Genomic DNA, 18,035 nt, shown 5'->3' with positions numbered 1-18,035 from the left:
CAGAGTAACAGCCGTGTTACTCTGTATTTGCAAAAAGAAAAGGAGGACTTGTGGCACCTTAGAGACTAACCAATTTATTTGAGCATAAGCTTTTGTGAGCTACAGCTCACTTCATCGGATGCATACTTGTGTAACAACACAAACCCTTCATAGGGTAGCTGGTAAATTTGGGTTTGTGGTGTTTTTTTCAACATAGCCAGATACATAGCTGGATTCTATCAAATAGTTTTGGCCAGTTGCAAAAGCCCTTCCAATAGAGTGATCTTAGAATTAGAAGGAGCTCCTAGGACATCAAAGTTGGGATTAGAGGTCTGTTCTACATGGACTGATGGTATATTCAAAATGGAAGCCATTCTAGAGAATGGTTCATGGAACTATATGGCATCTTTGGATAGTGAAGATGCTGCAGCAGTTCCCACATGACCATCCAGAAATGTTTGTTCTTTATACTAGAGATACAAGGTGGGTGAGGTAATATCTTTTAATGGGCTAACTTCTGTTGATGAGAGAAACAAAGCTTTCAGAGAGCTTTCCTTCAGTGTCCTGAAACTCTACATGGCCCATCAGTACTACTACTGAAAAGTATCTGGGACAACTGTTGGGAGTGCTTTATATTCCTCAGTGATGTAGACAGATATGGGGCCACCAGATCTGAGGAATGGGCTTTCCCCGAGGTCTCTGAGGAGATGACTCCCTGTATGAATGCATACATTTAGCCACCACATAATATCTAGAAGATGGCCAGTAGGACCATCCAGCCCAAGGAGGAAACTGTCAGTCTCACTCGCAATCAGAATCTGGTTCTCTATTATTGAATTATGCCAATAAGGGGGAATTGATAGCATGTCTTTTGTCAGGAAATGTAAGCAAGTTGAAAAGGTAACCTGCTTGTCCATATCTGACTCAACACTGGACTGTACCCCTTCCAGCCAGATGATCAGTTCTCCCTTTTGGATTCTAAACTATTTTCATTTGCTAGTCATTTTCCAAAGCTTGAATCTCACACCCAAGGTTGGAACCCCAAGAATGTGGATATGCTGTAACTCATGTACATTTCAAGATTTTAATGGTCCTTTTAGACTTCAGAACAACAAACGTTATTTATTCTTGTTGAAATATATTCATGTCTTTAAAGCAGCCTGAAGGTGAAAAGCCAATGCAAACTTAGCATCAGCCCCTACTCCGGTAGAAAGAGAGGTGTACACATTCCTTTATGTACTAGAAGCATCTGGTATTTGGGTCAATCATAGATTTTATAGATACATGTTGCACACAATCAGAGTCCAGATTTTTCTTTTTTAATCAAGATCAGATTTGAACTGGGCCAAGCAAAACAAAGAATAGTTTGGTGCTACGTAACAGCGAGGGCAGTAATAACATGGAACTAATTATCTTAACAAGATCACTATGTTATGACTAAATTATATATTTATACAAACATTCTATAAATCCTATATGTGGAGGTGGTATCCATGTGATAAACTGGAAAGGCAAATGACAAATTTATAACACGCTTTTGCAATTTGTCAAATGCCTATGAGAGCGTCAATTTATCTTTAATTCATCTCCCTCAAGATTTGTCTGAACATATCAAACCCTTCAACAGCTTCAAAAAGCTACAATTTTAAAAATAAAAACAACCTTCCAGAGAAAAGTTTCTTCCAGCTCCCCAACAAAGTTGCTGCTGCCTAAGGCACAGGAGGGACAAAATTCAGTCATGTACTAGTGACAGCTTTTCTAGACATCAAAATATCACAGCTTTAAAATCTGATTCATCTATTGGTGGCTCTGCAATGCTAAAAGCTGGAGCTTTATACTACAGGAAAAGGAGAATTCTGCCTTTCCAGTTATACAGTACACTAATCATTTGTGGTTTCACCAAATTGTTAATAATACAACAATCCCAATATCATGTTTATATCACTCCATTATGTATATTCTTCTCTAAGCTATATTTTTAAAGGCAGAGGGACAAAATTGTCCTATTAAGCAGCTAATGAGAATGACTGCTACAGTAGTAAGAAAGTAACTGAGGTGATAGAACCAATAATCTCTTTTATAACCTCACACCAACACCCTGCCTAGGCCAGGAAAATGAAGTGGGTTTAGAAAACATTTTAATTAACATTCATTTTAAAATTGTTAATTCTCGCCATTTAGCATGTTCCATACATTAAGACAGAGATGTTGAAAAATGTGTTTGCTGGTTGTGGTCAACCCTAATCTTCAGATCTTCAGTAGCACATGTATATGGTCCAACAATCATAGATTTTTAGATGGTTCCTGGGCCTGTAGTTCACTTTAATGAACTTTCATGCACATGAAAAATGCCAGATTGACAGCTTTGGAGATTGATATTTACCCACAAATTAAATATTGCAGGTGCGAACAAAGTGCAAACTTTCCCAAAATGTCCTGCCAGTATTCCTAAAACCCTTTTTTCTGGGTATAAGAGTAGATCAATATCCACGGCACATTAAAACCTTGCCTTCTCTACAAGATGCCCCACAAGCATGCCAAATGTCAGCGTTTATGATCTCTACCAGGAATTATCCTGAGACCACCAACTTATTTCGTATGGATGACCATAGCAAAACAGCCGAGAGACAGTCCTGGTTGGTCATTTCTAAGTGGGTCTGGCTTTGCATCAGTGACCTAGGAGATGATAAACTCCATACGCCATTATCAATCTTGTGGATCAGTAATGTTCCAAGAATGATCTTTCTTTTTTTCTACATTCCTCCACTAAACACATTCAGGCATGCTTGTTTATCAGCAAAATTACTTTGGTATAGCTCAGTATGGACAAATAATTGCACAGTATTTTATGTTAATAAAGAACTTAAATTACAATCAACCTTCGCTCAACTTAATTATCTGAAATGCACAGAAACACAGCTCTCTGCCCCCATGTATGCATGCAGGACATACACACATGAAAGTAATAAACATAACACTGAACCATGAAAAATGCTGCGGAAACCTTCTAAAATAGCAAGTTTTTATGAGTGAATTTAAAAATATGAAGCCTTGACTTGTAACTCACCCAAGGTGCAGATGGTACAATAAGTGTCAAAACAAGTAAGTCACTGCAGCATTCCTCCAGAGATTGATGACATCTAGTCACATGATTTAGCAATCTAGCATAAAAAGCAGTTGGCAGTATCTGATGAGCTTTCTCACAGGACTCCTGTCCTGGGGCAAGTATGAAGCTCAGTGTTTGCCTCATGGCAAGCAGGTGTTTGAACAACTTGCTGAGTTTTTCTTCAAGAGCACTCTGTAAAAACAAAAAGGTTAAGGAAAGAAATTGTAAACATTGTTAAATAAAAGGAAGTTAATTATGCTAGGTGAAAGGCCACAAGTCCTGTATAAGCACCTGCATGAACAACCACAAGTATGCTGACATTTATAAAACAATCTCCTGGGAATTTATTGGAGACGTCAAACTCTAGGCACTCTGCCTTTTCTTTTTCTCCCCTCCAAACCATCTGTGGATAACATGTGTTGAGGGGGTAAGATCTGACAAAGCATGAAATACAACAAATTGCCAGACTTTTAGCCTCTTACAACAAATATGAAAACAAAGATCAAAGCCGTCATATAGACTGGGCTAATTGTTTGGTTTTTCTAAAGAACAGCCGAAAGCTAGTATAAAAAAATATTCAAACTTCTAAACAATCAGAATATCAACAAAGCATAAACAAGAGCATGTTTATCTTATACCTACCACAGAATCTTCTTATGTCCTTTTCCTGTTTAAACCTTTAGCCAGCTGGACACTCAATTTATTGACAGCATGTTTTCTTTTACTAACAAGAGATCATTTTAAAGATCGAGAACTTATTCTGAAGCAAACTCCATAAAAGGAACACATACTTTAAATGGATATATACTGAGGTAAATGAGAAAGGAGATACACAATCATATAACATCACTACCAGACACACCAAAACAACTATAGCATGCTTCCCAAATTTAAAACAGAAACCATTTACAATAACCCACGATACAAACACATTCTGATTCAACACTTTATGTATATTTTATCTTAAAATATGAGCATTTGCTTATAAATTATATTTCATCTCCTTAATAAAATTTTATTCATATCTGTATTTCTTGGTTGTAAGTACTCATTTATTGTGTCCCATGATTGCATATAATTCAGTATTTTAATCTACTAAGATACTGCTCTTCCATTTCATTAACAGACAGACAGCAGTGATCACCAACAGAAAATTAGCTTACTTTTGGATTCTTTCCACAAAGCAAAAAAGTCTGTAAGAGAGAGTTGTGCAACTAGATTCACAATCAAAGCAAAGCCATATTATTCAGATTCTATTTTGGTGCAAAATTTTCTAGCATTTTGCTAGAGATTGCTTGTCATTTTCTACGTGCCTTATGAGGTCAAAACCACTTGCCATGAACACTAATGGTTAGGTCTGACTGAAAGGAAAGTTACATGAGGCCCAATGAAAGTTAACTACTTTTCTGAGGAAGCTCCACACTTGGATCCTGCCTAGTTGCTCAAGTATTGCTCAGTTCCCAGATGGGTTAGTGAACTTTTTGATGGTGCTTCACCAGTTAGTCACCTGCCCCAGAGGGAACTCAGTGACAGTCCCAGGCCTAGTGTAGAAGCAAGGGACCTGTGTAGTCTGTGGCACAGTGAACCTACATTAGGTGTCAAGCCCACCTGCTTTCAGCAATGCACTAGAGCTACATTATACAGAAAAATGAAAGATCTGGGGAAGTGTTAACTGGTTGAAAAATCGTTACCAAACTTATGAATTTAGTGATATAATTCTAAATTTCAGCATGCATGACAATACACAGGAGGCTATATTCAGTGCTGTGGCTGCTTTGCATTCCCCATGCTTGGCACAAAACAGCTCTAATGCTGGTGTAGCTGATTGTGCGAGTGAGGCTATGTCTATACTACACGCACTACAGCAGCCCAGTTTCCTCACTGCAGCTATGCCCCTGTAGTGTGGTAGTATAGGCACTTGCTACAGCAGTTGAAAGGGGTTTTCCACTGCGCCAAGAGGCAGAAGGTAGGTCAATGGCAGAACTCTTCTCTCGACCTAGCAGTGCTATACCAGGGCTTAGAGCGGCTTAATTTTTCACACCCTTGAGCGATGTAGCTTGGTCAACTTATCTTTCAGGAATAGACCAGGCCTCTAAGGGTATGTCTACATTGCAATTAGGCACCCACAGCTGGCCCATACCAACTGACTCAGACTAAGGGGCTCAGGCTAAGGGGCTGTTTAATTGTAGATGTTTGGGCTCAGGCTTCAGCCTGAGCTCTGGGACCTCCCACCTCGCAGGATCCGAGAGCTCTGGGCTCCAGCCTGAGCCCAAATGTCTTCACCTCAATTAAACAGCCCTGTAGCCCGAGCCCCATGAACCCAAGTCAGCTGGCACAGGCCAGCCACAGGTTTTTAACTGCAGTGTCGACATACCCTGAGAATACAATGACCAGATGTCCTGATTTATTCGGGGCTTTATCTTATAAAGGTGCCTATTAGCTCCCCACCCCCTGTCCTGATGTTTCTCGCTTGCTATCTGGTCACCCTACTTGAAGATCACTCCAGCACAGGGAAATGTTCCAGTGGCATAAAGCAAGTTTAGTGACTCCTGACCAGGGAGAAGGGGGCAAAGGCAGGTCTTCCAATACCCAGCCGAGCCACTGTTGCATATCAGCTCCTTAAGCCAGTTGGCAGCTGTCACTAGTTAGAACCACTTCAGCTTATACTGGAAGTGCATCACCAGTACAGGATCGGGGTGCACAGAAAGTAGCTTACAGCCATCATTTCTTAGCAACAGCAGGGATTCTTTGCCATTCTAGTTACACATATGGGGTTAGATCCTCACTGGTGTAAATGAACATTGCTTCATGAAAGTTGCGATTTATACAAGCTGAAGATCTTATCTACTGAAAACAAGATTTTAAAATGAGCTTTCTGGGGATCCTCTTTGGTAGTTTTCTAACCGGTTTTGACTCTCTAGCCAAATGGATTTATTAGACATCTGATTTTAATTTCTACCTTCCCAACAAGTTTTCAACAGGTTTGCATAGAAATTTTCCCACCACTCCAGAAGACTCTCCACTCCTATGTACTTTACAGCATAAAATTTCCTTCTTAAAATCATAACAAAATGAAAAAAATATCTCTTCTGAAACACTGGAATAATGAGAATTGGATCTCATGTGTCTTAAGGTATTTGCTTCATGCCCTCCAGAAAAAGTTATTGAGCTTTACAATTTTGTATGAAACACACGTAACTATTTAACAAATCATCAGTAACACAATAAATCTGTTAGATATTCTTAACCAACAGTACTCCACTACTTAAAGTTCCACACCAAATAGATCAACTTTGCAGTCTTAATTAAAAGGCCACCGAGGCAGTGGCGGGGAGTTCGGGGCGCGGGGAGGAAGGAGTGAGGGAAGCCTATGCTCTACTTCCATATGAGAAGAAACAGTGTTTCACAGGAACATAAAAATATACTATATCTCCTGTCATAAAAATTGAACATTAGAGATCATGGGTTATTTTCAGCACACGTAGGTCAGAACAGGTGAAAAACAGAAACTTCACTGTGTGTATTTTTGCTGCTATATTGTATATTGATGAGTTTACCATTTATACAGTAAATGTAAATTTTGGCACATTGCAGGATAGCCATTACATTCCTAAGGGCTTGTCTATACTACCCTGTAATTCAGGCTACAGGGGTGTGACTAGCTGTGCAACCACAGCTCCCCTGTGTGGAATCTGCTGGTGCAAACTAGAAGGTTTCCACAGGACTACATTAATCCAAACTAGGAACTTTATCATTTGAGCCTGCAGTGCCTCCATGGGAAAGTTAGAGCACAGCACTTTGGTGCACATTCACACACCTCCACCTCACATAGGGTATGTCTACACTACGAAACTAGGTCGAATTTATAGAAGTCGTTTTTTTAGAAATCATTTTTATATATTCGAGTGTGTGTGTCCCTACAGAAAATGCTCTAAGTGCATTAACTGCATTAACTAGGCGGAGTGCTTCCACAGTACCGAGGCAAGCGTCGACTTCCAGAGTGTTGCACTGTGGGTAGCTATCTCACAGTTCCCGCAGTCTCCGCTGCCCATTGGAATTCTGGGTTGAGATCCTAGTGCCTGATGGGGCTAAAACATTGTCACGGGTGGTTCTGGGTACATATCATCAGGCCCCCGTTCCCTCTCTCCCTCCGTGAAAGCAGCAGCAGACAATCGTTTCATGCCTTTTTTCTTGAGTTACCTGTGCAGCCGCCATACCACGGCAAGCATGGAGCCCGCTCAGGTAACCGTCACCGTACGTCTCCTGGGTGCTGGCAGACGTGGTACTGCATTGCTACACAGCAGCAGCAACCCCTTGCCTTGTGGCAGCAGACGGTACAATAGGACTGGTAGCTGTCATCGTCATATCCGAGGTGCTCCTGGCCACTACATTAGAAGTGACTTGACCAGGTCATTCTCTTTAGTCCTGCAGTCAGTCCTACTGAACCATCTTATGGTGATCAGGCAGGCGATACGGATTGCTAGCAGTCCTATTGTACCATCTTCTGCTGGGCAGGCAAGAGATGAAGATGGCTAGCAGGACTATTGTACCATCTTCTGCTGAGCAGCCATGAGATGTGGATGGCTTGCAGTCCTTTTGCACCGTCTGCTGCCAGCCAAAGATGTAAAAGATAGATGGAGTGGATCAAAACAAGAAATAGACCAGATTTGTTCTGTACTCATTTGCTTCCTCCCTCCCCCGGTCTAGGGGACTCATTCCTCTAGGTCACACTGCAGTCACTCACAGAGAAGGTGCAGCGAGGTAAATCTAGCCATGTATCAATCAGAGGCCAGACCAACCTGCTTGTTCCAATAAGAACAATTACTTAGGTGCACCATTTCTTATTGGAACCCTCCATGAAGTCCTGCCTGAAATACTCCTTGATGTAAAGCCACCCCCTTTGTTGATTTTAATTCCCTGTAAGCCAACCCTGTAAGCCATGTCGTCAGTCGCCCCTCTCTCTGTCAGAGCAACGGCAGACAATCATTCCGTGCCTTTTTTCTGTGCAGACGCCATACCAAGGCAAGCATGGAGGCCGTTCAGCTCACTTTGGCAATTAGGAGCACATTAAACACCACTCGCATTATCCAGCAGTATATGCAGCACCAGAACCTGGCAGAGTGATACCGGGCGAGGAGGCGACGTCAGCGCGGTCACGTGAGTGATCAGGAGATGGACACAGATTTCTATGAAAGCATGGGCCCTGCCAATGCATGCACCATGGTGCTAATGGGGCAGGTTCATGCGGTGGAACGCTGATTCTGGGCTCGGGAAACAAGCACAGACTGGTGGGACCGCATAGTGTTGCAGGTCTGGGACGATTCCCAGTGGCTGCGAAACTTTCGCATGCGTAAGGACACTTTCATGGAACTTTGTGACTTGCTTTCCCCTGCCTTGAAGCGCACGAATACCAAGATGAGAGCAGCCCTCACAGTTGAGAAGCGAGTGGCGATAGCCCTGTGAAAGCTTGCAATGCCAGATAGCTACCGGTCAGTTGGGAATCAATTTGGAGTGGGCAAATCTACTGTGGGGGCTGCTGTGATGCAAGTAGCCAACGCAATCAAAGATCGGCTGATATCAAGGGTAGTGACCCTGGGAAATGTGCAGGTCATAGTGGATGGCTCTGCTGCAATGGGATTCCCTAACTGTGGTGGGGCCATAGACGGAACCCATATCCCTATCTTGGCACTGGAGCACCAAGCCGGCCAGTACATAAACCGCAAGGGGTACTTTTCAAGAGTGCTGCAAGCACTGGTGGATCACAAGGAATGTTTCACCAACATCAACGTGGGATGGCCGGGAAAGGTACATGACGCTCGCATCTTCAGGAACTCTGGTCTGTTTCAAAAGCTGCAGGAAGGGACTTTATTCCCAGACCAGAAAATAACTGTTGGGGATGTTGAAATGCCTATAGTTATCCTTGGGGACCCAGCCTACCCCTTAATTCCATGGCTCATGAAGCCGTACACAGGCAGCCTGGACAGTAGTCAGGAGCTGTTCAACTACAGGCTGAGCAAGTGCAGAATGGTGGTAGAATGTGCATTTGGACGTTTAAAGGCGCGCTGGCGCAGTTTACTGACTCGCTTAGACCTCACCGAAACCAATATTCCCACTGTTATTACTGCTTGCTGTGCGCTCCACAATATCTGTGAGAGTAAGGGGGAGACGTTTATGGCGGAGTGGGAGGTTGAGGCAAATCGCCTGGCTGCTGGTTATGCGCAGCCAGACACCAAGGCAGTTAGAAGAGCACACGAGGGCGCGGTACGCATCAGAGAAGCTTTGAAAACCAGTTTCATGACTGGACAGGCTACGGTGTAAAAGTTCTGTTTGTTTCTCCTTGATGAAACCCCCAGCCCCTTGGTTCACTCTACTTCCCTCCCCTCCTCCCTTCAATCACCGCTTGCAGAGGCAATAAAATCATTATTGCTTCACATTCATGCATTCTTTATTCATTCATCACACAAATAGGCGGATGACTACCAAGGTAGCCCAGGAGGAGTGGTGGAGGAGGGAAGGAAAATGCCACACAGCACTTTAGAAGTTTCAACTTTAAAATTTATTGAATGCCAGCCTTCTGTTGCTTGGGCAATCCTCTGTGGTGGAGTGGCTGGTTAGCCGGAGGCCCCCCCACCATGTTCTTGGGCGTCTGAGTGAGGAGGCTATGGAACTTGGGGAGGAATGTGGTTGGTTACACAGGGGCTGTAGCGGCAGTCTGTGCTCCAGCTGCCTTTGCTGCAGCTCAACCATACACTGGAGCATATTGGTTTGATCCTCCAGCAGCCTCAGCATTGAATCATAGAATATCAGGGTTGGAAGGGACCTCAGGAGGTCATCTAGTCCAACCCTCTGCTCAAAGCAGGACCAATCCCTAATTAAATCATCCCAGCCAGGGCTTTGTCAAGCCTGACCTTAAAAACTTCTAAGGAAGGAGATTCTACCACCTCCCTAGGTAACGCATTCCAATGTTTCACCACCCTCCTAGTGAAAAAGTTTTTCCTAATATCCAATCTAAACCTCCCCCATTGCAACTTGAGACCATTACTCCTTGTCCTGTCATCTTCTACTACTGAGAATAGTCTAGAACCATCCTCTTTGGAACCACCTCTCAGGTAGTTGAAAGCAGCTATCAAATCCCCCCTCATTCTTCTCTTCCGCAGACTAAACAATCCCAGTTCCCTCAGCCTCTCCTCATAAGTCATGTGTTCCAGACCCCTAATCATTTTTGTTGCCCTTCGCTGGACTCTCTCCAATTTATCCACATCCTTCTTGTAGTGTGGGGCCCAAAACTGGACACAGTACTCCAGATGAGGCCTCACCAATGTCGAATAGAGGGGAACGATCACGTCCCTCGATCTGCTCGCTATGCCCCTACTTATACATCCCAAAATGGCATTGGCCTTCTTGGCAACAAGGGCACACTGTTGACTCATATCCAGCTTCTCGTCCACTGTCACCCCTAGGTCCTTTTCCGCAGAACTGCTGCCTAGCCATTCGGTCCCTAGTCTGTAGCGGCGCATTGGATTCTTCCATCCTAAGTGCAGGACCCTGCACTTATCCTTGTTGAACCTCATCAGATTTCTATTGGCCCAATCCTCCAATTTGTCTAGGTCCCTCTGTATCCTATCCCTACCTGCCACCGTACCTACCACTCCTCCTAGTTTAGTATCATCCGCAAATTTGCTGAGAGTGCAATCCACACCATCCTCCAGATCATTTATGAAGATATTGAACAAAACCGGCCCCAGGACTGACCTTGGGGCACTCCACTTGATACCGGCTGCCAACTAGACATGGAGCCATTGATCACTACCTGCCTCCTCTCATCACGCTGCCGCCACATTTGAGCTTCAGCCCTGTCTTCAGCCCGCCACTTACTCTCCTCAGCCCGCCACCTCTCCTCCTGGTCCTTTTGTGCTTTCCTGCGCTCTGACATTATTTGCCTCCACGCATTCGTCTGTGCTCTGTCAGTGTGGGAGGACAGCATGAGCTCAGAGAACATTTCATCATGAGTGCGTTTTTTTTTCTTTCTAATCTTCACTAGCCTCTGGGAAGGAGAAAATCCTGTGATCATTGAAACACATGCAGCTGGTGGAGAAAAAAAAAGGGACAACGGTATTTAAAAAGACACATTTTATAAAACAATGGCTACACTCTTTCAGGGTAAATCTTGCTGTTAACATTACATACATAGCACATGTGCTTTCGTTACAAGGTCGCATTTTGTCTCCCCCCACCGCGTGGCTACCCCCTCAACCCTCCCCCCTCCCCGTGTCTAACAGCGGGGAACATTTCTGTTCAGCCACAGGCAAACAGCCCAGCAGGAACGGGCACCTCTGAGTGTCCCCTGAAGAAATGCACCCTATTTCAACCAGGTGACCATGAATGATATCTCACTCTCCTGAGGATAACACAGAGAGATAAAGAACGGATGTTGTTTGAACGCCAGCAAACATACACTGCAATGCTTTGTTGTACAATGATTCCCGAGTATGTGCTACTGGCCTGGAGTGGTAAAGTGTCTTGCCATGGAGGACGCAATAAGGCTGCCCTCGCCAGAAACCTTTTGCAAAGGCTTTGGGAGTACTTCCAGGAGAGCCGCGAATGCCAGGGCAAATTAATCCTTTCACATGCTTGCTTTTAAACCATGTATAGTATTTTAAAAGGTACACTCACCGGAGGTCCCTTCTCCGCCTGCCGGGTCCAGGAGGCAGCCTTGGGTGGGTTCGGGTGTTTTGGCTCCAGGTCCAGGGTGAGAAACAGTTCCTGGCTGTCGGGAAAACTGGTTTCGCCACTTGCTTGCTGTCAGCTATCTACAACCTCATCATCATCATCATCATCTTCTTCGTCCCCAAAACCTGCTTCCGTGTTGCCTCCATCTCCATTGAAGGAGTCAAATAACATGGCTGGGGTACTGGTGGCTGAACCCCCTAAAATGGCATGCAGCTCAGCATAGAAGCAGCATGTTTGGGGCTCTGACCCAGAGCGGCCGTTTGCCTCTCTGGTTTTCTGGTAGGCTTGCCTCAGCTCCTTAAATTTCACGCGACACTGCTTCGGGTCCCTGTTATGGCCTCTGTCCTTTATGCCCTGGGAGATTTTGACAAAGGTTTTGGCATTTCGAAAACTGGAACGGAGTTCTGATAGCACCGATTCCTCTCCCCATACAGCGATCAGATCCCGAACTTCCCATTCAGTCCATGCTGGAGCTCTTTTGCGATTCTGGGACTCCATCATGGTCACCTCTGCTGATGAGCTCTGCATGGTCACCTCTGCTGATGAGCTCTGCATGGTCACCTGCAGCTTGCCCCGCTGGCCAAACTGGAAATGAGATTCAAAAGTTTGCGGTTCTTTTCCTGTCTACCTGGCCAGTGCATCTGAGTTGAGAGTGCTGTCCAGAGCGGTTACAAGGGAGCACTTTGGGATAGCTCCCGGAGGCCAATACCATCGAATTGTGTCCACAGTACCCCAAATTCGACCCGGCAAGGCCAATTTCAGCGCTAATCCACTTGTCAGGGGTGGAGTAAGGAAATCGATTTTAAGAGCCCTTTAAGTCGAAAAAAAGGGCTTCATCGTGTGGACGGGTGCAGGTTTACATCGATTTAACCATGCTAAATTCGACCTAAAGTCCTAGTGTAGACCAGGGCATAGTCTGAACTGCAGAGCATAGCCTAAGTCTCATTTGTACCACGTATTTGAAAATTCTGCCATACAAGTTAACCAACTGTTAGTTTGTAGCACATTTGCTGACCATTTTTGTAAACACTAGGCTTTTTTATTTTAGTTTAAAAAAATTTGTTTTGAAGTCAGTATATTCTGGACAGTTATGAGAAAGTCACATTAAAGGATCTCTTTTTAGCATGGTTCATTTTTGCATCTAATACAATGTCAGATTTGATAATTGTTTACTCCTGAGTTAGCAGCTCCTTTATACACAAAATAGCATTAAAGACTATAACTGTTGACATTTAAAAGACTAAGAACAATGTATGCAATAAAGAAAAACAAAGATTCTATATTGCTACATAAATGTATTATCCACCCAATGCATTCACTTCTGATTACCAAACCAGCAGGAAAAGGTTGGCTAACTCAAACCTGCTTTGATTAGTGTCACAGAAGAATTTTCAAGAGGCCTTTGAAGTGACATCAGTCAGTGTTAGTTCAGATACTTGGCCTCATCTAACGAAAAGACAGACATCTACTGTAATATGAAACCATCAGAAATGAAAAAGAAAGTGCAAGAAAGTAATGAAGCCACTATCTAGCACTACAATCAGAGCCAAGTAGCTCCTATTTTTTAAAGACGACTTCTTAGACTTGCTGAACCACAAGGGAGTCATTTGTTTGCACAGTTGATGCCCACACACTTTAGTGAGATTTTTTTTATGTATATTTCACCACATTACTTCAAATGCTGTTAATTGCTGATCAATGAAATATTTACATCTCTGACAAGTAATCATTCTGTGCAGTTGTTATAAATATACCTTGAACTTAATTTGACATTCTCTACTTATCTTTAAACTAAGCACAGAGACTGCTTGGCCTTTTACAACTGAGAGGCAAGTGTGCATTTGCAATTTACACATTAATGATGTTATGCTTAAAGAAAGCATTACTAGCAATCTTTAATAACACATAGAGAAAGATAATTACTATTCACCAACAATGTGCAAGGTGCTTTACAGGCAAGTATGCCCCGAACAGCTTATAATTTAAATAAACAATGTATGAATGAAGCATAGGGATGAACAATAAGATATTATGAGAAACTGTGATCCAACTTTACCTGTATATTTTTCCCTTTAGGCAAGGAGGAAAGAACTTGAGTCATCTAATAGTTAATATTTCTCTGTGGAGAGGACTAATGATTATAGCATTTTGGAGAAAGAGAGTTTTCAGGTGGGACTTAACATAAGAGAAAATTGAGGCATAACAATGGAGTCCTGGTCCATGACTAGGGCTCCTCAGCACAAAAGAAAGAAAGGAAGGAAGGAAGGTTCAGCGATGGGGATTGTTTGGAAGAAAGCAAGAAGACAAGAGTGGGAGAAAGACATAAAAGGAGAGCGATAAAACACACTTTGATGCTAAACAGTTCTCAGTTATTAAAAAGCATCTATCTAACAATGATGGAGTTACCAACCTCCAGATCAAAGACTTATTTGACATTGACTAGAACTAAGAGAATACTGCAAGCAAGTATTCAAGACTATTTGTACACATAACATCCATTAATTCACATGGATGATATTAGAGATCCTTGTTATTCACATTGCATTTAAATGAATGAACTGTCAGGACACAACAGGTATATCAGACAGCAGAGGATGCACATTTCTGCTGGATACAGAGTGGTATCAACACCAGTCAACAGAGTCACTCTCCTTTATAAACTTCAAAGTACAGTTTTCTAAATCGAAAGTATGTGCTGAACAATCAATACAATGGTGAGATATAAATTAAAGAACTAACCAAAATAAAGGGAAAAAGTTACTATTATTTAGACCTTTCGCAAATGGCTCACAGTAACTATCCATAAGATCCTGGGATGTGACCTTTTCAAGCATTAATTAAAAATGTTTAAAATTCCAAGAATGCAAATACATATTTGTCATTGCCCTTAGCATGGTGCATTATAAACTGATTATCTAAGCAAAGTAAATTTTCATATTGAAGGTTTAATTGCAGGACATGTTGCATATACATTAATATGCAATGCAAAACCTTCTCCACAGGTGCTCTACGTGATGAAGTGATTTTCATGAATAATTCATCATGAAAAGCACTTCTACTGAGATACAATTTGCAATAATGTTTTTCAAGTGAGATCAGTGAAAATCAGAAGCTGTCATTGCCAATTTGTTTCAGTTCAGATTCAAAAGGTCACACCCTTGACACACAATGGAAGTTAGAAATGCCCTTTTCTTCTTTTACATGTCAGCACCATATAATCTGTATTTTTTCTACACTTTCCATTCCAACACTCAGAGGGTAGTTATTTCAGGACTTAATAAAAAAGTGACTTTGGAAACAAGATTTTTATATCAGATTTCAGTAAATACATTTTCCATATCTGTCAATCACTCAGGTTTCCTGCAACAGGCAAGATAACAGTGTGCTATAATTATATAGATATAAATATTTATATATCCCACTCCAAAACATTTAAATAGGTAAGCTATATCACCTCAACTCTACAAAGCAACAAATTAGATGAGAAAAGAGTCTTTATGCAGTATTTTAAAACTCTCATACAAAATGGGGTTTGTTTCTTCACATTTCAGCTGATTGTAAATATTAATGCAGCACATAAATTATAGATATTTATTTATTTTGCAAATTACATGTGTAAATCAATTTAATTAATTCGAACCATTTGAATTTTAAAGTTTTTATGTGTTCCTTACATCATTTTAGTTTCTTGGGGAAAAAATTCATTACAAGACTACAACATGGTCTCATTTTATCTAGAGTTGCTCATCCATAATTCTGCAGTTTTAAAATACATGCTGGGATGTTTTCTCAACATCTTTATTTAAGCTACTTTGTAGATGTATACTCAACTTCAAGTTGCCAACACATCTGGAAATATATTGTTTTAAACATTTCAAAGCACAAGAATTCTGCTATAATGTACTTTGTATGTTAATTATTAGAATACTGCTAACACATATTTATATGCTGATATGATGTAAAGTTTAAATACTTTCAATGTGCAATGATTTTTTCCTGAAACTTTTATGTCAAAAGTGTTCTGACTTGTGTGTTTTCTCACAATGAAATATTCACCTGTCCAGTGATACTAACGAGAGTTGCAAAAAGTCAGGCAAAACTGCAATAATTTTATGCATCCAAATTAGGTATTTGCACATATAAATGACCAGCTGTGCAACTAAGTGGTTGCTGCTCATGAAAAACCCGACTTTCAGACACATTCACAGAAACCACATACGCAAATTAGGCACATAATGACACTAATTTTTGTAAGCATTGCCGTGAAAACCAATCGCTAAAACCTCCTAATAAAACAGCCTGCAGTGTCACAACCCATAAATGAAACATTTAAAAATAACAAACATTAAAATATCAACTCAATTGCATAAACATAGCAGTCAGTAGAAGAGAAAGAAAAGGCCCTCTGCACTAACAGATATTCCAGTATGTGAAGACTAATAAAATACTCTCATATTCTGTGTGTGAAATTCTGGCCCCATGATAATCAATAGAAGTTTATCAATGACTTCCATGGGCCAGGATTTCATCCTTAATCTCTCAGTTCAGAGGTACTAAAGAAAGGTAGCGCACAGAAGGAAAACCTGGAAAAGTGGAGGAAAGAAGGAACAAAATGCTAACCTGTTGATGTGGTCTTTCTGTGCAAAGTTGTTGCTGGGTTTTTTGTTGCTTTTGATGTTTTGAGAAGTGTGGAGTCGGTAGAGTAGACGGGGTAGTCTCGGTGGAAAATCTGGGCCTTTTATCTTTTGGAATATTACATCATTTTAAGCATAATTCGATCTATTTTCTTAATTTTCATAATTTAATCTGATATTAATTTCACTGATTTTATTTTCTCCTGAGCCAGTCATTCTGTGCAAATTGTAGTATAGCTATTGAAGGAATTAATTCCAAAGGCTCCAGGATGGAGGAAGCCAGCTCAGTTCTCACCACTGTAGGGGGCTTTAATTTTAAGAGGATTCTTATTTTGGCACGTCTGAGGATTGTGATTTCAGGGTTCTGAAATCACTGTCACTATATAGAATGAGTCTGTCCAGTTTGTTTGGGTTAACGGACTCTCTCAGGATACAGAAAGGAATCAGATTATGAAATTTCCCCTCCCCGCCCAGTGGAGATAAGATTTAAAAGAATGCTAGTTTTTTCATTATTCTCAAATGCTTTTTGTCTTCCTTTTCCTTTGAGAAGGAAACCAAGGAAGACAGAGATATACTAGAATAGTCCTAATAGTATCCTCAGGCTGTGTCTAGGGTCACATACAGCACCCATCATTGTGGTGTCTAAGCACTCCCTCAAAATGGTTTCTTAAGTGAAACAAGATGAAGAGATGGTCTAAGAAAGAGGCTTTGACATACTCCTCCTTGCCATATCAGTTCCCCCTATTGCTGATGAAAAGAGCTTTACAATGAAAGAAAACACTGCCTATATGTCTCTGGTTTAATAGATGTTTCTTGAAAAGTAGAGGAAGTGGGAGAAGCAAAGTTGAAAGAGGAAGTGAAATGGAGGAACCAAAAGGCAGGAAACTATGTAAACGGGACAGGCAGCAGCACTGATGTGTTCGATTAGCTGTCTGAGAATCTGCTGTGGGGGAGGAGATCATACCTGTGCCACAGATGAACACCACTATGCATGATGCCAATAGACGGAAGCCATCTCCATGCCTTGCTAGGCCTATGTTCTTCTGTCCCCTCAGCCATCATGCTCCAAGAGCATTGCTGGTTTCCTGCGAGACAAAGATGTCTGGCTGCTTCTGTTTAAAAACAAGGTCAGTACTGCTGAAGGCTCATGACTAGACTACAGCTGGAAGTGTCACTTCCACCATTGCTAGTAATTCAAAGAAAGTTTTCAGTTTTGGTTGCTCTCTGCAGGAAAACCCATGGAAAGAGACTGAAAAAAGCAGAGATACAGGAGAGAGTTGCTCTAGGGAACTTTCTCCGTTACAAAACTACACTAGATTTCGCCTCCTTAGAATCATAGAATCATAGAATATCAGGGTTGGAAGGGACCCAAGAAGGTCATCTAGTCCAACCCCCTGCTCGAAGCAGGACCAAGTCCCAGTTAAATCATCCCAGCCAGGGCTTTGTCAAGCCTGACCTTAAAAACCTCTAAGGAAGGAGATTCTACCACCTCCCTAGGTAACGCATTCCAGTGTTTCACCACCCTCTTAGTGAAAAAGTTTTTCCTAATATCCAATCTAAACCTCCCCCATTGCAACTTGAGACCA

General features: G+C 41.9%; 1 long non-coding RNA gene across 2 annotated transcripts in view; it reads right to left on the bottom strand.

Annotated features, from left to right (window-relative positions):
* The window catches only part of LOC102934311, a 168,191-nt gene that overhangs the window by 52,208 nt on the left and 97,948 nt on the right, over positions 1-18,035 (bottom strand). For both annotated transcript variants that reach the window (XR_003565995.3, XR_006290959.1), the window contains exon 8: positions 3,047-3,277. This is a non-coding gene — a long non-coding RNA (uncharacterized LOC102934311). The remainder of the gene's footprint in view (positions 1-3,046; positions 3,278-18,035) is intronic.

The sequence above is a fragment of the Chelonia mydas genome, chromosome 5 (assembly GCF_015237465.2).
Source record: "Chelonia mydas isolate rCheMyd1 chromosome 5, rCheMyd1.pri.v2, whole genome shotgun sequence".
Lineage (NCBI taxonomy): Eukaryota > Metazoa > Chordata > Testudines > Cheloniidae > Chelonia > Chelonia mydas.
This window is presented reverse-complemented; position numbering and strand designations above follow the sequence as displayed.